The 27,923-nt window shown below is 39.7% G+C and overlaps 1 long non-coding RNA gene across 1 annotated transcript; it reads left to right on the top strand.

The window, feature by feature from the left end:
* The first annotated feature begins 8,293 nt into the window (after positions 1-8,293).
* LOC138106715 (uncharacterized) lies at positions 8,294-27,144 on the top strand. Its single transcript, XR_011149081.1, has 4 exons — positions 8,294-8,397; positions 9,556-9,701; positions 10,312-10,412; positions 26,353-27,144. It is a non-coding gene; the product is annotated as an uncharacterized lncRNA (long non-coding RNA).
* The last annotated feature ends 779 nt before the right edge of the window (positions 27,145-27,923 follow it).

Here is a 27,923-nt window from a genome sequence, read left to right as displayed (position 1 = left end):
CTGCAGGGATAATGCATGGGAAAAACGCTAAAGTGGTAGAGAATACGCATGAATTACCATGTGTCCTCTTGTAAAAAAGAGTGCCCTTTATCCCCTTCCCTAGGCTGCCTATATAACTTTGCGCTCTTAAGAACACTTGGCAATCTCAACTGTGTTTTATCCAGGTAGTGAGGAAATTGCTCTGGCTCTGTTCTTTTGTTCACATGTGCCATGCCAGAATAGAAGGTTGTAACTTGTTTAAGATCTTCTTCCATCAAAACGCTTTTAAAGTGCACTTCTAAGGTTCCATTTGGCTTCACTTTTTTAGCACCAGTATTAAACATAAAAACAAATTAGTTGGGCTGTAATATTTAAAGTGCTAATAAAAGTTGGAAAATTCAGAACTAGGATTCAATGCCCAGGGTGAATGCTCCAGAATTTTCTAAGCACCATCTAACCTTATGCAACAGCTCTGGGGACTTACTTTATCTCCTAAAGGAAAAAACCCTTCTCATTAAAAACTGCACAAATAAAAATAAATAAAATTTGAGACGGACAGCATATTTTGTTAATCCCAAGGAAGGTCTAGTTTCATAGTGACACTCAAGTAAATTCACCATCCATGTTCTTTCTTCTGTCTCTCTACCTTAAATGACTTCAAGTCCCTCCTAAACACAGCCTTGTGAGAGCATTGGATGTACTTTTTAAACTCAGCAGTCAGTTTAGTCTTCAGTCAAAGGATTTTTCCTTGATTTTTGTGGCCTTGTCCTGGCAGCATTTGGCCAATGGTAGTCATTATCAGGATGATGGCGTCAAAATAAGTGTCATCCCAGGGAAGCCCACAGGCTTACCTGACAGACCACAACCTTCCTGAAGCTACCACAGGAGATTTCTTCTAAAATACACGTCATGTTTCTTGCAGCTGTGGTCACTTGGAACTGTACCAGAACCCCAGCAATCTCTCAGTAGTGTAAAATATCTGAATGCTACTTCAGTAACTATTTTTGGCTTCATACATGGTGAAAACAGAAAAATATATTAAAAAAAAAAAAGTGCTTTTTAAAATTTTGAGATGTTTCATCTAAGCATGCAGGGAAGGAGTGTCTGCATTAATTCAGAAGAAAGGCGTAATTCATTTTGCTCAATTTAAGCCATGAGCAAGAAAGACAATCCAAGGAACTGCAGGCTGGATGACCTCATCTCAATCTCTGGAAAAGTGTTGGAGCAATTAATCCTGGAAAGCTTTGCCTAATGTAATAAGGACTAGAAGGTGATTTGGTTTAAATAGCAAGGATTTATGAGGCAGAAATCATACACCATAAGCCTAATAGTCTTCTATGATTCCGTGTCTGACTTGGAGGGCAAGGAGAAGAGTGGATCTTGATGTTAGCAAGGCTTTCAAACCTGTCTTCTGTAAAAACCTTGCAGACAAAATGATGAAATGCAGACTAGATAAAGGAACAATAAGGTGGCCTGAAACCTGGCTTAAATATCAGTCTTCAAGGGTTGTGATCAGCAGCACAGTGTCTGCCTTGAGAAGGGCCATGTACCACCATGGATACTGGGACCAGTAGTGTTTAACATAGCCTGGATGGTGGGACACTGCAGCCTCAGCAGATCTGCAGATGATAAAAAGCTGGGAGGATTGGTTATTAGGCATGGTGGTTGTGCTACCAATTCATTGGGACCTCAATAGGCAGGAGAAACTGGAATCTCATGAAATTCAGCAGAGGTAAATGCAAAGTTCTTTGCAGAAAAGGACTTGGGGATCTTCACAGACAGTATGTTCTTGCAGCAAAAAAGCCAAAATTGCCCATGGCTACATTAGGAAAAGCATTGCCAGCATATGAGAGTAGGTAATCCTTCCCCTCTAGTCAGCATCTGGAGCATTGGGTCCAGTTCTGGGCTCCTCAGTACAAGAGACCTATGGACATGCTGGAGTTAGTCCAGCAGAAGATCTTGAAGATGATTATGGAGTTGGAGCATCTGACGTGTGAGAAGAAGCCAAGAGACCTGTGACTGTTCAGCCTGGAGAAGAGAAGATTCAGGTGCGGATCTTATCAACATATGTAAATACTTGGAGGATGCACAGAAGGGAGCTCCAGGCTCTTTAATGTGGTGTCCAGTGACAAGAGACAATGGACACAAATTGAAATAGAGCAAATTCCATTTAGGCATAAGAAAACAATAATTTCCTGGGTGGTAAGGCTTGTAAAACATAGGGACTGTTTGCCCAAGTATTTTGTGGGGTCTCTGTTCTTGCAGACATTCAAAACCTGACTGGACCTGCTGAAGAGCTTCTACATGATGTCATGTACCATAACTTCTTATTCCACCAGTGCCATCTGCTGTATACGAGCTAGAAACAAACACCTCAGGAAAAATGTTAATTTTCAGAAGTACGGCTTTTTGCATATTTACTAAATCATTGGATTCAGACTGGAGGAATTACAAAGACCAGATGCTTACCGATACAGCAGCTCACACCCTACCGAGAGAATAATGTAGCAGTCCTTGCTCTACTTGCTAAAATATATTTAAATTTAAAATGGCCTTGCATTGTTTCATTTCTGTGTGTTATAATGAACATTCATTTCAATGAGTGATCCAATAGAAAAATTGGCTTTAGTTTTTACCCAAATTTCCTGAGGGCTTCAAAACAATAAACACTTTGGCTACATGTGTTGGCATTTACTGCACAACAGGGATATGTTCCTCCCATTCTGCTACATTGAGGAGGGAGAATATTATCACCTACATATCTCATTGTTACTTCCATTACAATTGCTCTCCAGTGATGCAATTCAGAAATGAGGCATTTTTCATTAATTTAGTTCACCATGGAAACTCGTGCGAGATAATCTGCTTCTGCTGCGTCTGTTGGTAGTAGAGAGGACTTTTTTTTCTGAGATATTGCTGTGTTTACTGGCACCATGTCCTTGTGTCGTGCTCTTGGCTGCAAATAAGGCTAAAGCAATAGCAAGTACATATATGTGTGTGTAGCTATGATAGCTGTGTGTGGGCGTAGGCGAAGTGTGCACGTGCTCATACACACACACACACACACGTATGTGTGTGTAGACATACGTGGTCAGGGCCAGGTTGTGCCACCTCAATCCTCCAGTACAGACACGGTTAGAGCTAAACCCTTTCACTGTCTACTCTTCAGGGTGGGAAGAATTCACAGGGACTGTGATGTCCCCATTTACCCCATGGAAGGCTCAGGAAAGGTCCCTCTCTCCAGCCTGGTATAAGAGTGCCCAAGAGTGCAGGTAGGTGCCATTTCTGAGGTGAACAGTACTTTTAGAGGAAAACTGCGGTTTTGATCTGATTGAAAATGTTTGTCAAATGGGGATTCTTTCTGAAAAATGAAAATGCTTTGTTCTGATGTTTTCAAAGTGCTCTTTCAATTACATTCCACGATCACACTTCACTACTGTATTTAACAAAATTTATCTTGATTTATTTTGGCTAAAAGTAGTAATAACATTAGAAATATACTAAAGAATAAAGGGAGATAAAACATCTCATTTGGGTTCGATTAAAATTTTTTTGTTACCTTAGGTCCTTTTCTCACATCCTATTCTAAAGAAGGGAATCAAAAAAAAAAAAAGCTTGGAATTCACTCCAAATGCTTTTCTTTTTTTTTTTTTTTTTTTTAATTTTTCAAAATATACACTGATTTGCCAAGCATTATTCTTGGGCTTTTAAACTACTTGCAATAAGGCCTCATTTTGGGTGACCTTGACCTGGATCAGGCTTGGCTTGTAAGGGCCTAATGTAATGTAGCTTCCACCTTAACTATGCTGTGGTTTGCAGGCAAGGTAAGTTAGATGACTTAATCTTACTGGATCTCATTGATTATATTTCATTTTAGGCAAGTTCTTATGCTAACATGTTTTCCTCCATCCACACCAGGGAAAGGGTACAATTTAAACTTATTCCTTACTAGTGGAGCTTGGGCTGCCTCTTTACAGGAAACAGAAAATCAGTGGTGCAGCAGCTGGGAATTTAAACATGGAGTTAGTGTATTTCTTTAATGGCAAATTCATCCTTTTTATATAACAATTGATATCAGAAGATATCTGAATTTAAAGTAAAATAGGTATAACAGAGGACCAATGTCATCTTTCACCAGCTAATGGATAGCAGACAACTTCTGAGAGAACTTCTAAATCTGTCTTTGCTGGTTACAGATAAAGTTGTTCATTGAGTAGTTGGACAAACGAAAAATGAAGTATTTAGTTCAGCTTTGCACCCTTCATCCCTTCCACTTGGAGCATACACATCTCTGCAAGTTCCTGTGCCCACCCCTGTGCGATCTTGCCCTTCTCCTTTCTGGTTCTCACATTCACTGTGCTATAAATATCCTTGACATCTCCTTTAATGTTCCCTTTATTGTCACTAATAAAAGAAGTATTTATGAGAGTTGTGACAAAATGATAATTTGTGATAGTAAAGGATGTCTTAAAAATATGAGCTATATGTAATTTGATGCAGGAAAGGGCTTGAAATTGTTGCTCAGAAAGGTTGTTCAGAAATGCTGCTGTTCAGTGGCTGGCTGATGCTAAGACCTGGAAGCTGTGTCTTCAAATGTACATATACTTAAATACTTAATTATTGACTTTTTACATTATATTAATCAGGAAACATACTTTTGTATTTCCTAAAATACAAAACTGGGGAGAAACTGGATATAACATTATTTATTGCAATGTTTTATTCAATCAAACTGCAGTTGTCAGGACTTGGAACATTCCCTCTCCCCTTTCCACAGAGAAATCATGATCATTGCTGTGGATCAGAGGTTTGGGCTTCCTCACAATATAGACCTCTTGCCAATAAATCTTGCCCAAGTGGTTTGTAACACATTTGTTTACTTGTCTCTCCACATCTTGATTATGAAAAAAAAGAGGTTGTATTTATTTTACTTGGTGGAAAGGTCCCTCACAAAAAAGACAGAATGTTTTTTCTTATTTCTTGAATTTTAATTCTGTTAGGGAACCAGTAGTTTCCTATGCTTTAATTTTGGTTTATTTTAGGTTTTTGTGGCCTCACAATGGCTCCTGTGGTGCTGATTCACAAACCTTGCGGGTGAGAATTCTTCCTATAGAACTTGCAATACATGAGCATTTTTCTGCCCTCTCCCTTTCACTCTGGTAAGACTCAGACCCTGGCTGAGCCCCCACACTGCATGTATGGTATTTTCTTCATAGCTGTGCTGGTACCCTGCCATCTTTGTTCTCATATAAGAAGGCTAACACTGCAGGTAAAAGGGGAGTAGGGAAAGAGGCGAAATAGAGGTTCTCACATCCAGCCAATTAAAATATATTGCTTCATAGCTACAGAATGATGAAAAGAATTAATTTTTCACAAATCACTTTTTCCAGTCCCGTTTTGTGGCCTGCATCTTGTGCACTCTTGTAATCTCTTTTAATAAAATGATAGTTTAAGTGTCTGGCTTTGCAGTGTTTAGTTTTTTTCTTTTTTAATGTACAACACAGGGATGTTCTCTGGAAACAGAAGAAAATGGTTTCCTAATTGTGTTCCAAAGATTATTCCTGTTTGCAAGGCAATTTATTAAAGGCACTTATATTCCTATTCTAATTATCCCATCTCTGGCTGGCAATGGCTGTCCACATCCAACATAGTTATTGATCAAAAAGATGGTAAACAAATCTAAACAATGGGGTTATTAATTTGTCTTGTTGGAGTGGAAATAATGAAATACATTTGACAAAGTAGATAAATGGTGAAGGCCCTTGAGTCTGTGTGACCCTGACAGAGGCCCGAGTCAAAAGTAAGGCTGTAACATGGATCTGGAGATCTTGGGTTTGACGAGATAGGCAGGGTCTTCGTTAATCCATATATTTTTCTTATATAGAAAGGCTGTAATTAATTCAGGCAGCAAAGGGTAAGCAAAATATCAGGATAAGATATTCCTAGAGGATAGCAGGGCAATCTACTGCCTGTCTTCCAGACCTGTAGACAAGTCAAACACAGATATTATGCATAACAATTTTTTTTAGGAGGCCAATAAAGCTGCCACATTGAAGTATTATTTCACCCCCTTACAGATAAAAAGGAATATAAGATTTAGGAAAGGAAAGGAAAGATTAAACAGGTCATCTTGGCTCTTTTATTATAACCAAAAGCTTCCTTCTAGAGTTCATGCCCTTCTCTGGGCCAACAACTACACAAGCTTTTGCTTAGACCCCGGTTCCTCCTAAAACTTTGGTCATCTTGGCCTATACAAGGGTAACTCTAACAATAAAAAACTTAAATGTATATAAGCTTGCAGATGAAAATTAGTGGTAGGATTTCCCTAATTTTCTATATGTAAGTTTTCATTATAGATATGGCATTAACGAGGTTAAAAAAAGCAAAGAAGCTGGCCACGTGTCTCTAATTTATCAGACTTTACAAGAACACCTGAGCTAGAGTCTGTTTTCCATTTTCATGCTTTGCATGTATTTCCTGTAAGTACATTGGCCTTTTGGCAAGAAACAGCAGAAAACTGGAAGCTACCAAGGAAATTTATTGGTTTCAAAGTCATGACTCCAGTCACACCAGGGATGCTTTTGGTAGGTCCTAACTGCCCTGAGCAGCCATACCTGAAATCCCCACCTATGCATCCTCCTTCCCATGCTCCAGGAGTCCTATTTTGACTCAGCCCTGGGCACTTAGCCCTGACCCTAAGCTACACTGTTAGTACTGGCTTACTGTTTACCTTGTCTATCCATGGACCCTGTTTCTGGTCCCTGGCTCTGGCCTCGGTACTGAGACCCTGTGGGATGGTGCTCACTAGGGAGGGCTCAGTCTGGGATCTGCTCAGCTGTTGGCTCAGCCCCCACCTGTACTTCTGCTCCCTGACTTCACATCTCAGAAGAGTGGCTTTAGGGCTGATCCTCTCATCCTTGTTTATGGCATTGTGTGTAAACCCTGTTTTTAGGTCTTTTTTTCCATCAGTGTTGCTGCCTATAGGAACAGATTATTATCTCAGTGAGCACTCCAGTGAAGACAACATACTGCTGGTCAATATTCATAGCTTGTGAATATATTCTGAGAATTATGAGCTACCAAGTGAGGTGCTTGCCATGGGTTTCTAAATATCTGGTGATTGTTACTGATCTCTGTGTGTTTGTGCCTGGGTCATCAAATGAACACACAGCATCTAGACAAGTAATGGAGACTTCCTCAGATCAGTACCTTGATTTTCAAGAGAAAACCTTTTCATGCCTCTAGAGAAACAGGCCCATGATCTGCTCCATTTTAAATCAGACTATCAGGGTCTTTCTGTGAAGGTGACTGTTATTAGCTCTGTGCCAGTTTTTCTTTGATGTAACTGAAGGGTAACATGAATGAGTTTTCTAGACTGAGCCTATTTCTTAGGAACTGTTTTCCTAAACATCACCTTTATCATATAACGTTAATCAAAAAGATCAAACAGTAGACAGGCAGCTCAGAGATTTATTGCTCTTTGTGAAAAACTCTGTGCACTCGGCTGAAACTGGATCAGCTCTCACAGAACCCACGCGGTTCTCTATGAAACAGCACAGCAGAACCTACAGATTGAATGATGGCCCAGATTTTCAAGAACCAGCATGACAGCAACAGAGGAAGCAAAAAATGTAGTTCTGCAGGCATCATTTCCATGGCTGAAAATAGTCTTTTACTTGCACTACCAAATTTCATTTTGTGTAGCTTTATATGTATGGGAGGAATTACCTTCCAAAAGAATAGTATTTTGTGGGTTATTGTCACCTCAAACTCCCAAAGATGCAGGTTGATTTAAAGAAAATAGCAGCTACCTATAGGGTTTTACTTTCTTCTCTTGGATTTTTAGGTTTTTCTGTTTTTTCAATTATTTGTAGTGCAAGAAGGTGGCTTTTTTTTTTAAGAATGTGGTTTTGGTTTTGGCTTTGTTTTGTTTTCTTCCTTGTGTGGTAAGTGTACCAAGACAGAATAAAATGTAAGAATGACAGAATCATGGAACCAATAAGCATGCCTCTTCAGCTGACAAGTTTATTTTAAAGGAGGAATAGAAGGAGGAGGCGGGGAGGGAAGGAAGGAGAAGGTAGTGATGTGTCCTCATTGTCCTGCTACCTGGGGTTCCCATTTCCCATCTAAGTGATCTCAATTCGGGGATGTGACGTTGGGGCACTTGTAGGAAGAGTACCAGCTGTCTTGTCTGCCTAACATGATCAAGCAAGCTAGGTGGGTGGTAAATATGGATAGACTGAATTTGTCCTCAAGGTCACACTCTGTGTGGCAGTGTAGAGACAACATTTGTCTTCTTCCGTTGTAGCTGCTCCAGTTTATAAAATGCACCCAGACCAGAATTCAAGCCCTTGCTGCAATTTATATTTAGAATATTGCTGAGGATGCTTAGGTTCATTATCCTCTTCAACACCTCTTGTAAGTAATTTGGATTGCCATGTTTCATTGAAAACAATGAAATTTGGATTTGGAAACAATTTCAATTTGGATATCCTGCTTGTTTCTCATTTTGAGGCAGCTTGCCCTTCTAGTAGAGCTCCTGTGAAGGCAGAGGAGCTCCACCTGGGCACAGTCACACTGCCTCAAGGCTGTCATGGCCTTGTGAAAGGTATGTGTTACAGCCTTTCATATTTCAGTGTTCCAGTCTCTCTGTAAGTTTGTTTCTTAAGCCTATAGTTCTTGTTGTGTAAATTTTTAATGCAATATGTGCTGCTTTATGACAAACCTGAATAATGACAAATCTTGAAAAGAAGTTTATGGCCCATAATGAATCTTCTCATCTTTCATGATCATTAATTACTTGCTAAATTCTCAAGGGTCTAACTCAGAAAATGCTTAACTGACTGGTAATGCAGTGACCAGCATAAAATTCATCACTACTTAAGCATAACACATTGTTCTCCAGGGTATTCTATGAATAGTGTATGTCTTCAACATGTTTTTCAAAGAGTCTACACAATGGCTTGGTGAAGAAATTAATTGACCATTTATGTTTTGTACCAGAACAGAATGTTTTTATATCATATTTTTGCAAATGGAAGTACATAATTTAATCTTGGCTCAATTGTTAGAATTTAATTATCAAAACAAAGCAAAAGCTCCACAGCCCCAGACACCTATCTGTTTCTTTTAATGTTTTATATGTCTTAACATCAATGCATCAATGTATATTATGAATAGATGAATGAATAAATTAAGAAAACATACTGTCTATTCTTCTTTAGCTCATATTTATTGCAATGATTTATCTGATCTCCATAAAGTGCTGTTTACTGTTGCTGAAAATATTAATTCTTCCCAGAATGAAACATTCAGTTGTTATCATAGCTCCAGGCAGTTTTTTCACATCTGAATGCAAGGAACATGCACATGATTTATTTTATGTATGGAAACACATACCAAAGTCCAGTTTCAAGAATGCTTTTTGCATCCTCTTATTTTTGCACACATTACATGTATTATATGCACATTATGTATTGAAATTTCTGCTTCTGCACCAAAACATTATTTTTATTATTTGTTACTTATCTAATATACTGCTGATTAATTAATTTCTTTTTTCTATTCACATTACAGATTTTAACTGCCAGTAGTTAGCTGGTAAGCTATCTCAGCCTGCTAAAGAAGTCCTAGGAGTGTAGTTCAATTACCAGGGCTATTGAGCATGTCAGAAATTACAAGGAGAAATGAGAGTTTTATGGCTCTGGATCTCAACATGACAGGTAATAAAGTTGTTTCTGGGACAGTATCACCTCTCACAACAAGTCAAGTGTGCTGGTTTTGCCTAATTCTAGTAATGGAAGAACTTTTATGGTCTCTTTCTTTTGCACTGTTCTGAATATGCAAGCTATTAATTTTGTGTTGTGAATACTCACATACCATCAAGTGTTTGACCTAAAATATATATTGCACAGCTGCTCAAGGGCATGGAATAATATCCATTTTTCACATAAATGATAAATGTGAAAATGCTTATAATAATGTACAGAAACCATTACTTTCTCTGACATGAATCAATGAGCCTGGAAACCGAGAAAAACTAAGAGGGAACTTATTCCTGATACTGTTGGAACCAAAGGGATATTTCATTAGAGAATGCTTCAAAGTTCTTATTTATTAAGGAGACTTAAATTACATGGCATGAGCTACTAACCAGCTGTGCTATAATATTATGCAAGGTTTTTGATTGCTCAGAGAAACAACGCTGTACACCATATTTAGTTATTTGTGATTTTATGCTAAGCTTTGCAATCTAGTACTGTCACTTGTGTTGATGAATTAACAGTTTGAATATTTATGTTGGTTCATGCAGCTGCAATTTTTGTTTTTCAGATACGATGAATAAAGCCTACTCCCATAAAACTGCATTAACTGTAAGGTAATGATACTTTGTACACTGCTGGATATCAACCTCCAGCACTGACATTTGCAAGGTAACTTAAGAACTCTCCGTCTACTATACGTAATTTAATAGCTGGCATCAGGTGACTTTCTGCAAGGGGAACAGAGGAACAGAATTAGTTGCTAATTATTCGTTAGTCTAATGAATAATTGGGATAAGCTTTATGTATTTCATTACAAATAGAAGGCTATTTAGACACCGCAGTTATCACTTGGGCCCTCTACATAGATAGCATGTCCCTCTTTGTTTTATTTTTGATTCCAAGTTTTGCTAAAAGTAATTGAGGATGATATTGTATTATTTTTGCACCTGTAAGATTTTGGTGCTCATAGGAGCTACTGGAGCATTAGCACAAGCTGGTATTACAAGTAATCAAATCTTTTTTGCAGCTCAGGCTATAGCACAGATTGCTTTGGCCATTATCTTTTCCGTACCACTATTTGTCTCACTGCCAGGTCATCTTTTGTTAGAGTGCATGAGTGGGATCTGGACAGAATAGGTGGGCAAAAGCTTCATCACCAAGAAATAATTTCCATTTGCAGAAATATAGACAGATGTTTTATAGACCTTTTCTACGTTCACATCATCGGAGGAACATAGGCCATGATCAAGACCATGAGTGTCTATGTATAATTATCTTTTATCCTTTTCTTTTCCTCTGTGAACTGTGAGTTTTTATGTGTCTTTATGCTGCATAGTGCCTGCCCCACTGGTGCCGCCACAAGTATCTTACTGCAAACAGACACTTATTTCAGACAAAAAGTAGACTATACTCACAACTCTGGTTCCTCTGAAAGTCACAGATCTCTCTTTGTTTTTGGTCTTAATGCAAAGCCTGAAGCTAGCTTGTATGAACTTGCCCAAGTACTTACAAATATTTGGGTGTGAGTCTGACCATTTGCAGGTAATGCTTTACCTGCTCAGGGTCTGTGAAAGCTAGCATTGTGTTTCTGTGAAGCACTGCCATCTGGCAGCATCTTCCAATGCTATTTTGGATTGCTTGCATGAGTTAAAGAATGGGTTTTGACTCATTATCTGGCTGTGTCTATTTCATACTTAGCAGGTTAGCACAGTGCACCAGCTCAAGTAAGATGTGACATGCACTGTCTTCATCTTTATACCATATTTTGGACATTGCTTGTCATCAAAGCCTTTGGCACAATCTCCCCATGTGTGTTCCTTGAAAACCTGGCAGCCCACAGCTTGGACAGGTGCATCTTTCACTGGGTTAAGAACTGGCTGCATGGCCAGGCCCAGAGAGTGGTGGTGAAAGATGCTGCATCTAGCTGGCATCTGGTTGCCAGTGGCTTTCCCCAGGGCTCATGGTTGGCCCAGTCCTGTTTAATATCTTTATTGATGATCTCAATGACAGGATTGAGTCTACTATTAACAAATTAATGGACAACACTAAGTTGAGTCAGCTTTTGATCTGCTGCAGGGTAGGAAGACTCTGAAGAGGCATCTGGACAGGCTGGCTGGCTGGGTTGAGACCAACAGCATGAGGTTCAACAAGACCAAGTGCTGGGCCCTACACTTTGGCCACAACAGCCCTGTGCAGCATGACAACCTGGGGACAGAGTGGTTGGACAGCGGCCAGGCAGAGAAGAACCTGGAGGTGCTGGTTGATAGTGGCTGACCATGAGCCAGTGTGTGCCCAGGTGGCCAAGAAGGCCAGTGGAATCCTGGCCTGTATCAGCAATTGTGTGGCCAGCAGGACCAGGGCAGTGATCATCTCCTTGTACTCAACACTGGTGAGGTGACACCTCAAATCCTGTGTTTGCTTCTGGGCCCCTGAATTCAGAAAGGACCCTGAGGTGCTGGAGCGTGTCCAGAGAAGGGCAATGGAACTGGAGAAGGGTCTGGAACAAGTCCTATAAGGAGAAGCTGAGGGAGCTGGGGTTGTTTAGCCTGGAGAAGAGGAGGCTCAGGAGAGACCTTATTGCTCTCTACAACTGCCTGAAGGAGGGTGTAGTCAGGTGGGGGTCAGCCTCTTCTCTCAAGTGACAGGATGAAAGGACCTCAAGCTGTGCCAGGGAAGGCCTACGTTGGACACTAGCAAGAATTTCTTCACAGAAGGAGTGATTAGACATTAAAATGGGCTTCTCAGGGAGGTGATGGAGTCACCATCCATGGAGGTGTTTAAGGATTAAAGACTGGATGTGGCATTTAGTGCCATGATCTAGTTGAATGGTGGTGGGTCTCTCTATGGATCCTCCTGGAGGCAATTGCTCCTATTTTTGCCATCTGAAATCTGGGTCATTAGCTTACAATGGGCTGGCATGTTCTGTGCATGCAGTTTTGCTAAATTTTTAATTATTTTGCACTATTTAATTTCATACTATGTTGGACAAAGCAATTTCAAATACTGCATAATACTCTGAAAATCAAATTTCTAGCACTAATATCTCTGAGCTGGATTGTTGTTTTTATGAAGAAAAGTGTTTTCAAAGAGGGAAGTAGCAAGGAAAATTTTTGCACGTGAAGCTTCTGGTACATTGTTCTCCTGAAATTTAGGATGGGTAGATTTGCACTGCCATTGTGAGATCTAGATTCCACAAATCCAGCTGACTCTGAGATCACAATGGACTGGAACTTTCCATGCGGAAACTCAGGCATCAGTAGTAATTTCCTGACACCTTAACTTTCTTTCCCAAAACCAAGTCACTGTGCTGTTATCTCTGATTTTTGAGTGGGAAAGTTCAATTGTTTGACCCAGCGAAATAAGATTGCAGTAAATAAACAGAGTTCTCCTACAGAGATACTGACAAGGCCAGCTGAAGGCAAGGACAATATAGATTAAATCAGATCTCTTTGTCTCAAAGTATGCTTCAATCTTAAAACTTGCTTGTTCACCTACTTCTTTGCCCTCAAAGAACAACTGCTTGCTGAGGCAATTGGATAAAAACTTAGTACTTGCATGTGCATGCCACAGGGAGTTATGATCTTGATGGTTTATTTCCATTAAGCCGGATGCAAGAATCTTTGAATTAAATTTCTAGCATAGAAGAAGGAAGAGTGATTTATTTCCTGCATTTGTATTAGAACTTTTACTGTTTTTCTCTTAGTTTTATGCAGCCTCTCTTACCCCTGTAAATTATTGATTTTGTAGACAAATAACTGTTCCACTGCCAGAAGTTAAATTATTTTTCTACCAGACATATGGGCTAGGCCTCAGCTTGAGCTCTGAGATTAACTCAAGTAGAATTTATGCACAATAGAATTGATAGGCTCTTTTTGCATGACTACTAACCCATGTGGGTTAAATACCCAGAGAGTAAACTTTGAAATACATGTGTGTTGAAACCAAACAAAATATAAATCATCCAAATGCCTTAGCAACTGCCTTTTCCTTTAAAACTCCTGCTCTCTGTTGGAGGCTTGGCTGCCTCACTTCCAGTTTCCTGGGGAGCATGCAGATCTCTGAGCAGAGCCTGCTCTTCCCTGTTAATGTCGCAGGTCGAGTAGCAGTGGTTTGGAGAAGTGAAAAACCCAGAGGGAAAATGAAAAGCAGGGAACCATTAGGGTTAGAGTGACAGGTGGACAAAACCGCAGTGACTCCTCTCATACTGCTCCTGCATTTTGGTAGGATATTGTGCACATTTCAGCTTTCAGTGTGGGTGAATCTGGGTCAGGCGGAAAGTGCTCTGTTCAGAATAAGGCTCTTCACTCAAACAGAAAGGAAACAGTATTAAAAGCACAGGCTCACTCACACGTGTGACAGCTGTGGGTAACTGGGAAGATTTCTGATAAGATAGTTTTATTTTACAGCTCACCTGTCAAGGTGTATGTGTAGAGTGAGTAATGTTAGTTGCTGAGAGCTTTCAGTGCTCTAAAAGTGGAGGGAGGAATCTAGAAAAAATGTGAATAGAGATGAGTGAAACAGGGAAAGCAAAGAAAAGAAAAGGAAAAATCCACCCTACCTACAGACTGGGCTGCCTAGAGCCAATTCTTCAGTGGAAATATAATTATGTTGAGGAGTAGAGGAGGTTGTAATCCACCTCCACCTTAGATAAATTAGAGAAGTTTCTATCTGGTAAAATTTTTCCTTTCAACGGTTGATTTGAATTTGAGAATTTTCTTCAACTCTTGACCACTTCCAGACTTAAAGTTTAATTTTACCTACTTTCAGAGCTGTTGCTTACTCAAGGTTTTTGTGGCAGCCACCTCATTTGCAAAATCCATCTCCATCTCTCTTGTATATCCACATAAACTCTTCTTTGGAATCAATCTAAGACATGATTTTCCAATCTTTCCTGGTTGTGGTTCTAGTGGGAACCTGTATTGTGTTTGGTTCTTGTTCCAGTATGCTTTCCATCTACCTCCCAAAGTATGGCTCCATAAATGCTGTGACGGTGCACCATGCATGCCTTCACCATTTTATACAGTGAAATTCACTTCTGTTTTGAGGTTCTGCTGCCATCATTTGTATTAGCTCAGAGTCCTGTTCACAAGATTTTATCTGAAAACTGCAGTTGTTTTTGAGTAATTTCTCTCAGACCAGAGTGTGGGTGAATTCAGTGTGGGAGTGTCATGAATGAGTGAATGAAGATAAGCTGAAATCCACTTTCTGCCTCATTTTCCAATTGCTTCTTCACGTGCAATTTTAGAGAGTAAATTGGCTCAAACTTGAAAATTATTTGTGTACATGACTCCTATTAATATTAGTTTTCCATAGCATTTTTGAAACATCTCTTCCTCTTATAAATTACTGATCTTGTTAACAACAAACCGTTATCTTAAAAGATATTAAATCTCTGCAGTTGCTAGAGACTTTACCTGGATATCAGCATGTGCTCAAAGGGTCATGGGGATACAAAAATATTTTTCAGTAGGCTTTCCAAGCCTACTGAACCACTGGCAGGGGAGGATAGGAACTCATTTTCCTATTCCTGTGGAAATATCAGCATCCCAGCTGTGGAGGGAAAACAGATTTCAATTTTTTTTGGTGCCAGATTTTTATTTCTGCTGAAACTTATTTTATTTCTGCTGTTTATTTATTTTGTATAAATATTGCTGATGAGCACAATGGTGATACAGTCATCTATGACCAGCCCCTGGGTATCTTCGATTAACATTTCTTCCCACTATGTTGGTGGACCCTTTGTCTTCATCCTTGTGGTGATGTTTATGACCTTGTAGCAAAAAAAGAGGAAACTTGTGGTACCTTCATCATCAGGAGGATAATTGCCAGCTGACTTTTGACTCTTTCATCAGCTTTAATCATCAATGTTCATTTGATGTTGCATCATATACAACCCCTGAAACTACCCGTTGCTCTCTCATGCTTGATAACACTTTCCTAATCAACTTCCAATATAGCCACCACTTGAGAGTTCTGCTAAACACGTTTGGTTGAGTCACTTGCATTTCTTCTGCTGTATATTGTGGGAGAATTTGAGGCTGTATTTGTTACAGCTCAAGGAAATGGAGTCCAAAAATGATTCTTAGCAGAGATGGGATTAATCTCATCTAATGATGGCCTCTAAAACCAGGCATGCAGCTAGACCTAGTTTTATGAAGTGTCCTGTACCTCCACTGGCAGATACTGGGATTAGGTTACTTATGTTATCAGTGATAATTCTACCCCTCACCATGCTCAAGTTCTTCCAATGACATAATGATTTTTTCTATGGTGCTTTCACTCTGAGTATGCAAACACCGGAACTGTCTATCAGTGTCCACAAGTTCTGGTAAAAAAATATAGTTCTCTGGCTTTTCAAAGTGTTTTTCACTTTGAAAGATACAATCTAAACTCCTTTTTCAGCTGTCACCAAAGTCTGTGGAAATAAAAGGAAACTGCACACAGAAGATCAGATGGTAATGTAAAATGGATATGGTATAAAAAGAAGGAAGTTCATCAAAAGACTAAAGGGCATGGCTGAAGGAGGGTAAAGGAAAAAAGCAAATTTCCTCCCACATCTGTCTTTTAAGATTTCAATATTTAATTAAACCTTGAGTATAATAACCTGTAATAACCGTATCCTGGGCTAATAAAGTCCTTGGCCTTCAGCCACGGAATCTATTAGTCCAGATTATGCATATTACCTTATAAATAAAAGGTACCCTCAAGTTATTATTATAATTGGGTTCTTGAGTTGTTAATTTCTACTATGGAAAAATGAACAGCAACGTGTTCAGCTAAGTCCAAAAGCTACAAAGCAAGCCAGAATGATGGAGATGATTAGAACTTTTCAGTATGAAAATGTCCAGATGGATGTTGTGTCTGTGTATAATGCTTTCAGATGTTCAAAGAACAGAGTCAAGCATCTGTTTTCAAAGATACAGGAGACTATTTATTCCCATTGAAATGTTGATCTAATAGTGTGGTTTGTTCTGGCCCTATTTCTCTGAAAAACCTCCAGGTACTTCTGTGTGTTTGGATTGGCGTAATCTCAGGTTTTGGGGCTTAGAGTACTGCTTGAAATAAACAGAATGGACTTAAAGTCTCTTTTCTAGTTTCTCTGTTTAGTTTGGCTATCTCATTATTTAATGGGGGTGTGGAAGCATGATAAAATACCTTCTCTTAAAGTGATGCATTTCTTGTATGTATATTAATGTTGCTGAGGTCATATATTAACTACAATGAATATCCTTCCTCCGTGTCTTGGTGATGGCTGGAATTTTTCTAGTCATGGGTGTGTAGAACAAATTAATTTTGTTTATTCTTTATTCAAGTGGTTTGCAACATGTTTTCAAATAATAAATATATATTTAATGCAAACTACCCAGGAAGAATATTGACTTCTAACAATTTAGTGTCACAAGTACTGACTGCCATGAAATTGCTTCTTCTCTGAGGTGCTATTTCTTTCTGGATTTAAAAATGTTAAAAAGACAAGAAACCTAAAATTTCAAACATAATTAAACCACAGTACAAAGTAATTTTTTCTTTGATTGTATGGCAGGATGTAATCTCAGTTCTTTTTGACCCAGTATTACTACTCTTAACCAGGAATCCCAGCACTGTAAGAAGTACATTGATTCCTTTTCAAATTGTGATAGTGTGGATGTGTGGTTTTATGTTTCTTTCATATGCCTAAGTGTTTTAGATTGAAGCTGTAGAGGTTATTCATTTACTTTGCACATAATATAGCCCAATATAGCTGGGAAAAAACCAAATTCTTAAAAGCATGAAAACCTCATTAATTCCATCAATAATAATTTGGTTGAACAAACAGTGAATATTTAAGAAAAATCCCCTAGCTACCATATTTAAATACAGTAAATGAAGACTGTTCCACTGAGGCCACGCTGTTGCCAACACTAAAGTGACTTTGGATGTAACTTTTCAGGCATGTGAAAGAGGAACATCCCTTCACTCAGACTTACCTGAACATAACAATTGGCCATAATATCCTATGTCTTAATCTTCAAAACTTTTCCATGCACATGTGCACTATCCATAATTTTTCCCAGGTCTGGAATCTCGCTCCTGAGGCTGTAGGAACTCTTGCAGATACTGTACTCTGTTCTGGCAATATCACCAGCTACTCTCAGGGTCACTCAAAGATTGCTTGCAAAATACTGAATATGAAAATTAAATGTAGCATGATTAATTTAAATCCCTTCTTATAGTCAAAGACAGTAAATTCTATAGATTGTTTTTCACTGTTTTCAATAATAGAAAGAAACTCAGGAAAATATCTGCTTATTTTTCAGTTCTAGAAGCTTACATTGTCTCATATATTGAACTACAGATTTCCCTTGCTTATAACTTTTAAGCAGATAAAGCATATTTTGTTCCTGCAAGATTCCCATCTTCCTTTACTGTTGCGTAAAACAAGTTGGTGTATCTCTTCTACCATCTGCTCTTTTATAATTTTTCTCTTCATTTCTTGCCAAACCGATGGAGAACACTACAGAATTTATCTTCTGCCAGGACAAAACCTGATTCTACATTCTTACTTCTGTCAGTTTGTGATGTTGTTGACTGAGTGAAATCATTGCTCCTTGCAGCACCAAGCATTCTGCACAAGTGTTTCTGCTTGCCTACGCAAGAATAATTTAGCAAATCTATGAATCCAGGGAGAAGAAATAACTTTGTTCAAAGTCAGAAAGGGCTATAGGCAGTGCAAATTCCACTCTCAGCATCAAGTTGCTTATTTGCAGATGCTGCAGGGCTCACCTTGGCCAAGCTTGCATCCATTTGAGTGCATTCAGCACTGGTTCAAATTGTACTGGCACAATTCTGTCAAATATGTGGGAACCTGTGAGATTGTGCTCTGGGCCACAGCCTGAATAGACTCTTTGATGCCCACCTGTGTACCAAGTGATGTGATGGATGAGCTTCTCCTTGTGTGCAGAGAACTGAGCTGTAGCATCAAGCTGCCACAATTCTCAGCTCAAGGACCCCACAAATTTGATGCAGTTAATTGGAGGGTTCCAGGCCTGGCAGCAACTTTGCATGAGCACCTGCTGATGATACCATCCCTGGTGTGATCTGCTGATGCCCTGGTATGTGACAGTGCTCTCTGCTACTCCTGCACGCTGCAGCAGCAGAACATCATTCAGGGAATGGCATCTCTGCTGCTGTCACAAAGTATTTTCACAAGTCTTTTTCAATGCAAGGGCGAAAGTGCATCTTATGGTCCATGCAATATCATTTTGCTTGTGCTTGTGAGGTACTTCCAAGTAAAAACTGAATTGAAATATAATATGGAAGAACTTCAAGCAGCAGGTTTTTGCTGTTAGTAATCTGAAGCTCAGATCTGACTTTTATTTGAAAGTAGCTTTCTTGAAAGTAGTGGTTGTAGAAACTTATTTTTATGCACTCATTAGTGATTATTATTTTTGTTGCCTTCCAAAAGTGGGTTATGTTTTGTCCAGTTTTAGAAATAATAAGTGTAATATGTCATAAGTATCACTGAGCTTAAGGGGGTAAAACCAACTATTGTAGTACATGAGAAATGTCTCCAGAATGTAAAAAACCAAGTATTCATGGAAGCTGAGGCTACAAACTCTGAAAAAATGTTTTGTTATCTATCCACTAGAAGATCCTGCAAAATATTACTTGAGTAGGCTGACCCTCTGTGGGGTGGTTAGTATTCCCTGGAGATATAATGGCTACAACTCATCTGTAAGATGGGTGAGAAAATTAAATATTGATTTAAGGCTAGGTTTGATGCTGCACAGTGTTATTAAATTCAATTCAGTGGTGTTAATTCTACGTTTCACACTTTCTCAGAAGATTACACCATCATTTCAGTTTCCCCAGCAACATGATCCTTGGATTCTTTTTACTCAGAAAATCTTGAAAAAATATGAGTAAATAGAACAGGTGCATGTGTGCACACAAAAATGTTCTTCTTTTAAAACTGGTCATGTTAAGACTAATTTTTGCTTTGATTTTCTTGTATCAGATTTACTCTATAATTCCTGATTTATGAATGTCAAAGGTTTCTTTCAATTTTCCTCTACCATTTTTCTCTGTTCATATACAGTTGTGGAGTCATGCTAACTGGGAATTATACTCCTAAACACATAAATGTGTTAGTAGCACTTTTGTCTTTAAAAGCTGCATTCAGGTCTGTTTCCTTGCCTGAAACCTCTGATAGTTACGAGGTGCCAGCACACATCAATGGTGAATTACAGTTTGGTTTGGCATCTGTTTGTCCTGTGTGTCCTATCACAGGCAGGCACAGGAGTGGGCCTGTGGGCCTCACATCCTTCTCAAATTCAGCCCAAATGTGATGAATTGGACAGTTTTGGTTTACAATTTTGTCCCAGTGAACATCAAACTAACTGGGTCATAATTAATCCTCCAGCCTGCTGCCTTTACTATTTGCCAGTGTGAGTGGGGGACTGGCAGCCCAAAGAGCAACACTCATGGAGGGGGCTGCTGGTGGCTTCTGCTTCTCCAGGAAGGAAAATGAAGTGAATGTTGTGAGGAAGAGCTCTGCCTTCTTCCATGGCTGTGTCCATGCTGCTGATGTTGACAGGGTGATCATTCCCATGCCATGCTGCATCCCCCTGCTCAGAAAGCTGTCCTGTGGGCAGGGCAGCTGCTTCCTCCCTGTGCTGCATTTGGGTGCTGGAGCCCTTTGCATTTAGCATGACCCTCCTGTGGCCCTCAAATGCAATAAATATTGGGTCTGCTTTTTCCAATTCAAAGAAATAGCAGTAATGTGAGGTTGTGGTTATTTTTACATCATGAATCTAAGTGTGTATTTTGTCTGCTCCAGGATGTGGCATGAGGATCCCGAGAGAGTAGAGCCTGCTAGGGTAGTGATTGAAGGCTGCATGGATAGAAGGTGGCAAAACCAATGTATGTCTTCTTTATATCTAAATTGTTGGATCCTGGGGGAAAATTATACATTGAAATGTCCCTGGGCATTGTCATGAGGGCAGTTTTTTGTGGTGTCCCAAAACAGAGCCAGGGGAGAGGGAGCCACTCACTGATGGTCCCAAGCTCAGTGCTAGAATTTACTCCCTGTAAAGCAAATGTGCTCCCTGTTCTAACAGAAGGTCAGGCATTAAACTTAGATGATCCCATAGGCTTTTCCCCCCTTCTCATATAGAAACAGAAAAAAAAAGTCTTTATTGTGAGAAAGACTCTGGAATTATCTCAGGTTTCCAATACTATGTCTGTATAGTTTGAAGTTTTTGCTTCCACCAGTGTTGCAAGATTTATCTGTTTCTGTAATTCCAAAAGGCAATATAAATTCTGAAAATAGATTTCCCAATCTCAGAAAGCAATTGTTGTCTTGAAAGTGGAGACAACCTTGAATGAAATATAAGTGAGGGACAGAGTGAGGGAGAGACAGTGAACTTCATCTTGCAATTCTGGCTTCTGCTGTGTGATCTACAGAGACAAGAGTCAGCTGAGAAAAAAAAAATTGCTTTGTTTTTGCTAAATTAGTCCCAAGATGCTTCTGAGCAAAAATTACTGACTGAACCACATGTTTTGGTAGTGAATAAGTAGTGTTTTGTTTTGACTAACTTTATGTACACTGGGAACTGAAATGAGACCGTACATTTTATTTGTTGTAATGATCTTCTCTTAAAATCTAAGGAATTGACGTTGGATTAAAACACTGTGCTCAAAGAGAGAGATAAATATTTAAAAGAGTGATATTTTAAAAGAGACAGAGAAATTAAAATAGCAACCATTAGAAAAGCTGTTACAATATTAAAAGACCCAATTGAACATGTCAGCTGATCTTTTAAATATGGAATGTTAATAAGGCCATACTGTTATTATGAGTACATGTTATTATGAATGGTATCTAGGTATAAAGAATCCAGCCATATAAGCAAATGTATTTTTAAAAACTACCACAAATTGCTACGAAGAGAGATGTTCTATAATAAATGTTTAACACAGTATTCACACATTTGTCCCTGTTTTAAAAACACTGCTTTCTGTTCCTAACCCTCTGGATTCACGGTCATAAATATTCGGCGTTTTCACAGAGCTCCTTTTGAAAACATAAGAAACACATCTCTTAATGGTTTTGTTTTCCACCGTGGTTTTCCCTTCATCTGATGTGAGTAAATCTGTACTTTTTTTCACCTGGCCTCATCTGTGTCTATCATTGACTCGACAGAACAGTGGGTTTAACATCCTAGTTCAGCTGGATTACACTGTAGTTAATGTGTACCAGAGAGCCATCAGCATGTCCAGCCACACTGAGCTGTCATAAATCTTACTCCTAGCCTAGCTACCCTTCCTAGAGCTCAGCTTTTTCAGTTTGTTTCTATGATATAGAAATGCTCAGATATCACTTTCTATGAGGAAAAAACCCATTGCAGATATAGATAAATTGCTGGTGTTAAACAGCACATATCAGGCTATAAGGAGTCCTTAGTGAAATGGGTCTCCAGGTGGATGTCTGCTGGATACCTAGTTTTCATCATGTATACACACATATTTTCTGACAATATTTCCTAATATCTCCACGTTTATTGTTGGCTGGCAAAGACAAAATACAGGGGAAAGGGAAGACTTCAATTTATTAATAACACAATAATTTTTGAAGCTGGAGTTTCTATTTGGAAGCACTGGAGGGAGGGTGGAATAAAAAGGGTAGAACTCAGCTGTGCCCAGATGTAAATCTAGTGTTAAGGCCAAAACAAGGTAGGCTGTTTATCATATCTACACAGCACTGGTAGATGTGACAGGTAAGATCCAAGGGAGATGTGTCCTTTTGGAGATGCAGGTGCAGTGCAGGTGCAATATCCTGGAGTGTTGCAAATGGTGCTTTGTCTGGGCAGCTAAATCAGGCCTTAGCAGTGCAGGATTCCTCAAAGTATTTTCCCCTCTCATTGTTGATTGGAAAGCAGCCCTAATGAGACTGAGACTGCTACTTCTGTCTCAGTCTTTTTCTCTCTCTCCTTACTAATGGAGCCACTAATGGCGGTTTTAGTCCTGCAGTAATTATTACTCTGACCTGAAGCACAAGCTCATTGAGTGGAGTCAACTGGTAATGACTTTCAGTCACAAGTGATTTGAATGATTTTGAACCAGTGACCCAGCTGTTGAGGTGAAAGTTACTATAATTATTCCTCTGAGCAATTTTATTTCCCTGGATTAGTTTGTTTTACTATTCTTACAGTTTAATAAAAGAAACAAGAGTTGCATGTCTGAAGGCAAGTCTAAATTGATAGTTATTTAATCTCCCCACCTGTGTCTACACATGAAATGGAGATATTTGAGGTAACAGAGATCTGAGATAGCGAATTGTTTAATGCAGCACTACATGCAGCTGAACACTTCCCACTACTGAATGTTAGTAAATGTGTGTCCAGGTCTGCTCTGCTGAGGTCTGTGAGAAGTTCAGTTGCAATGCTGCCACTCACTACTGCAGGTTTTTGCTAGCTTAGGTGTCTCTTCACTATGCTCTCTTTCACTGGGTAGCTTTACTGCCTGTAATTTTGCCTGTGCTATCCTGTGTCATGAATCCGGCTCCACTTTTGGACCCCTTTATTTTAGTAATGTATCATGTCCTGCTGTACAAATGCAGACTTCCCATGTTGCCTCTGACAGCCTGGTGTCACCTCTTGCTTGACAGGTTTTGATTGACAAGTTACTTGTCAGCCTGACAGTGGCCATGGTGTTTGTGTCTATGTGTTTGCAGATCTCTGTGAGGATAGTGTTCAAACACTAAGAACTGCAAACATGAACTTCCCCTAAGACACCTGTTTTTCAAAGATGGATAAGGCTAGAATTCTAAAGCTGCAGGGTTTTCTTCTAGAAATGCATTATTCTAAAAACATTTAGGCAAGATATTAACATCCCCAAGGTTGTTTTTTTCCCCTTGTCCTCCATCACCTGCAGACAGCACTGGCTAAGAGGTACAGGCTGAAAATGATGCAGACGTTAGGAATTTCCATACACAGATAGACGTCGTTCTTTCCCAGGGACAGACCATTAGCTTCCATCAGCATTACCTTCCATTTGGAAGGCATGGCTTCTTTCTGGCTTATGAAATTCCTTTTGACACCCTTTCTAGCTTATGAAGCTGGACAACTGCTTGTAATGCATTGTCCTGGCTTTCAGAGGAATTTTTCATTGTTCATTGCAATCAGGTTTTAAACCATTAGTGTCAGAACCTGTCAATGTTCATGGAGTTTTTAGCTCTGGTAAGTTGTACAGGTTTTTCAGATAAAACACTGGCATTGCAAATGTAGATTAAAACTGAAGTTACATTATGTTTATTTGGATACTCCATTATATTGCTTTGCTTTTTATTAATTTCGATAAAATCTTTAGTTATAGCTTTGGTTTTTCCTTTTTTTTTTTTACAGTTGGGTGAAAAAGTGAGCTTTAACCACTTGCCAACATGAACAATGAGGGTGTTAATGAGGTCAGATCTGCCAACAGCAAAACTGTGGAAGCTCAACAATGCTGTCCAAAAAATGCCAAACCAGTGAACCAGTTTTGTAGTTCATGTTAAGAAACCAGTAAATCAGACAAATAAAACAGGATGTGTAGTGGTTTAGCTCAAAATATCTATTACTTACTTATTTTTTTTCTGTGAGATAAGAATTAGGAGAAAGCAAAGCAGGCACAAAACTTAAACAGTTGCAGTATAAAAAAAAGAGTTTTATTACTAATAGAATTAAAAGTAAAAAGAAAGAAAGAGAAATTAAAGCAAACCCCCTCCCCCCCTTTCAACACTTTCTTCCTTTTACTCAACTTGCACAAAGGATAACAGAACATGGGATGTTAGTCAGTGTTGCAGTTCTTGAAAAGTCTCTTTCATATGCTTAAGGGAAAAAGGGTTTTCTGTTGCTTCACATGGTTCCCAAACTGCCACCAACAGCAGACCTGCCCAGAAAGAAACAATCTGCTCTGGTGTAAAACACCTCTTCCATGAAAAATCTCACAGTTCCTTCACACTGCCAAACATGGGCCATCACATGGGGTTATTAATCTTTTAAGGATGAGTTATTTTGGCCTGAACACAAAGGCTTCTTCGCCACAAGTCTCTGAAAGCCTCTCACTGCTTCTATATAGCCTGGCATAGGCACTCTTCACAATCTTCACGGGCCACACGTGAATTCTCCATCCCCCCATGTACTTCAAATGGATTAAAGAGACAAAGAGTTTGTGATATTACAGTTTCTTACCATGGCATGCAAGAAGGTTTTTTTTAAGCTACGCACGAGAATCGCGGCACCGCCCTCTTTTCTCCTGTCGCCATGTTCAGCTCCGTCTGACGGGACTCACTTCCTCTTTCTCTCTGACTCTGAGGCCGCCATGTTGAGGAGTGTCCTTGTTCAGGCTTTACGGTGGAGAAAGCCTCGCTCCCTTTGTGCTGCTGGCTGCGTGGTGTCCTCTTCAGTTTGGCACGAAGTGTGCTGGCTGCAGACAGGAGGCTATGCTGACTCCCGTTGGCTCCGCCGGCTCTGCATGGAGAGGAGAGGGACCCGCTGGTCCCAGGAAGCCGCGCCAGATGGGGTTAGCTGTGTGGCAGTCCATGGCTGGGTTTAGCTGTGTGACAGTCCATGGCTGGTTTTAGCTGTGTGGCAGTCCATGGCTGGTTTTACCTGTGTGGCAGTCCATGGCTGGTTTGAGCTGTGTTACAGTCCATGGCTGGTTTTAGCTGGGTGGCAGTCCATGGCTGGTTTAGCTGTGTGGCAGTCCATGGCTGGTTTTAGCTATGTGGCAGTCCATGGCTGGTTTTAGCTGGGTGGCAGTCCATGGCTGGTTTTAGCTCTGAGGCAGTCCATGGCTGGTTTTAGCTGGGTGGCAGTCCATGGCTGGTTTAGCCGTGTGGCAGTCCATGGCTGGTTTAGCTGTGTGGCAGTCCATGGCTGGTTTAGCTGTGTGGCAGTCCATGGCTGGTTTGAGCTGTGTGGCAGTCCATGGCTGGTTTGAGCTGTGTGGCAGTCCATGGCTGGTTTAGCTGTGTGGCAGTCCATGGCTGGTTTAGCTGTGTGGCAGTCCATGGCTGGTTTAGCTGGGTGGCAGTCCATGGCTGGTTTGAGCTGGGTGGCAGTCCATGGCTGGTTTGAGCTGTGTGGCAGTCCATGGCTGGTTTAGCTGTGTGGCAGTCCATGGCTGGGTTTAGCTGTGTGACAGTCCATGGCTGGGTTTAGCCGTGGGGCAGTCCATGGCTGGTTTTAGCTGCCTGCGGCTCTGGGATAGCTGCCCCCCACAGTGACCCAGGGTCTGTGCTGCGGCATTGGGAAAAGGAAGGGGGGTAGGGGCCCCAGCCTGGCCCGGCCCGGCAGAGCCCGGAGGCTCTGAGGCACCCCCTCCCACCTTCCAGCAGGCGGGTCGAGAAAAAAGGCAATTCCCACCTTTCCGTGTGGTTAAAGTATGTAAATTGTGAGAAGCGTCATTAGTCTAAAAGACTGTCCATCAACTCAGGTTCAACCCACTACAGGATGTGAAACAGAAACTGGGGTGGAGAGTCATGCTCCCTTTTTCAAAGTCTTTGTCCTGCTAAATTTGAGATTTTCTCCTACACAATGGAACACCTTCAGTGCTAGAAATGAGGAAGTTTTACTATTTATTTCCACAGCTCAAAATAAACTGTAGAACTTTGGATGAAGCCTAAGGGACAAGGTATATGGAATTCCTCTATTCAAGACATACAGAGGTCCGCTATTGAAGAGGACGAAGGATGTGAGCCTTTTACTTCATGTGCTAATTGAGTGCCTAGAAAAGACAGATAGTTTCAAAACTAATGCCATAGATTAAATTTGTTTTACTTTTTATATTGTGTGGTTTTTTCTGCTGTTTTATTGGATTAAAAGATGTCCTTCATTCAATCTGCTGCCTTTTGGTACTGCCCTTGATATCTTTTCAAATGGAATAATTTAATTTACACACGCACCTGTTTAAGACTGGCTTTCTTGGATACCAGCTGTATTCTGCATTACCCAATTGTATCTTAAATAATTCAGCAAGTATCAGTAGATTTTTTTTTGCTGCAAGTGGAGACAGTGCACATGTGATGACCAATTGAAACAGGTAGCTCATTGAGAAATTACATACAGAAATTGCTACCTCCAGAAGATCCTCAATATGCTCAAATACTCAAATCCTCAGTACTTATAAGGCGTATGTTTTTAGGATTCTGTTTGAATTTCATGTTGTGAAGGACTCTTGATATCTATTCACATTTGATTCCAGGATGAAGGATGGTCTGAAGTGAAAGACATAAAATACCATACATTTCACAGAGCTTATTCCTGTTGCATGTCTTGCCATGTAGTCTACGACAGCCTTGAAGTCCGTGAAGTCTACAGGTGTAGTCTATTAAATAGCTTACAGCCCAGAAGTCCATGAAAAATGATCTGTAAATAAAGATGTGGAATCTTGAGATTACCAATTTTTTACCTAATCTGTAATAAATTCCTTGTGTTTTTACACACTGGGAAAATTAATTTGAGTAAATTGAACTGTGTTCATTTTTCAGGTAAATTATATGGTCTAAGTAATTTTCTCTGAGTATTAACAAAAGCAATAGTTGACTTTTGTTTCATCAACATCAGGAACATTTTTGGCTTTTCTTTTACTTTTTCTTTCCAGTAAAGGTATTTGAAACACCCAAGTGCCGAAGAAATGTAACCACCATTTCAGGTCCCACAGAGTTTTTGAATCAATTTCCTGTCTTTGAAGTTCTAACTTCATATACGTATAATTGTGCATGTAGATGTATGTTTGCCAGTTCATGCAGACTAGAGTCAGTACAATTCATTAACTGAGCTTATTTGTTCTCTTCTCACCAATAGCTGGGAAAAAAATTGTATTTATTTAACTTACTCCATTATTGTAGCAAAGGTGTGGTTGTTGTAAGAATGCATGCAGGTCGTCACTGGAAGGGTGGCAGAAAGGAGGAGGACGGAGGTGGTAGAAGAATTTGACTAAGGAAATTTGAAAACCAAGGGCAAGTTTGAAGGTAAAGAAGAAAGTAGCAAAGATGTTCGTGATAAATTAGCATACTTTTATTTTGTATGAAAAGCTGAGTACCGACAGGTTAAACTTTTTATTTTATACTGCAATCAAATTTTGGGACTTTTTCAGTTCTTACATTCACATAAATGTTTTTAAAAACTAAACTTCCAATATTTTGCAGAAAGTATCTCA

The sequence above is a fragment of the Aphelocoma coerulescens genome, chromosome 1, assembly GCF_041296385.1.
Source record: "Aphelocoma coerulescens isolate FSJ_1873_10779 chromosome 1, UR_Acoe_1.0, whole genome shotgun sequence".
In the NCBI taxonomy this organism is placed as follows: domain Eukaryota; kingdom Metazoa; phylum Chordata; class Aves; order Passeriformes; family Corvidae; genus Aphelocoma; species Aphelocoma coerulescens.
Note: the sequence above shows the minus strand (reverse complement) of the source record. Positions and strands in the feature narration are given on the sequence as shown.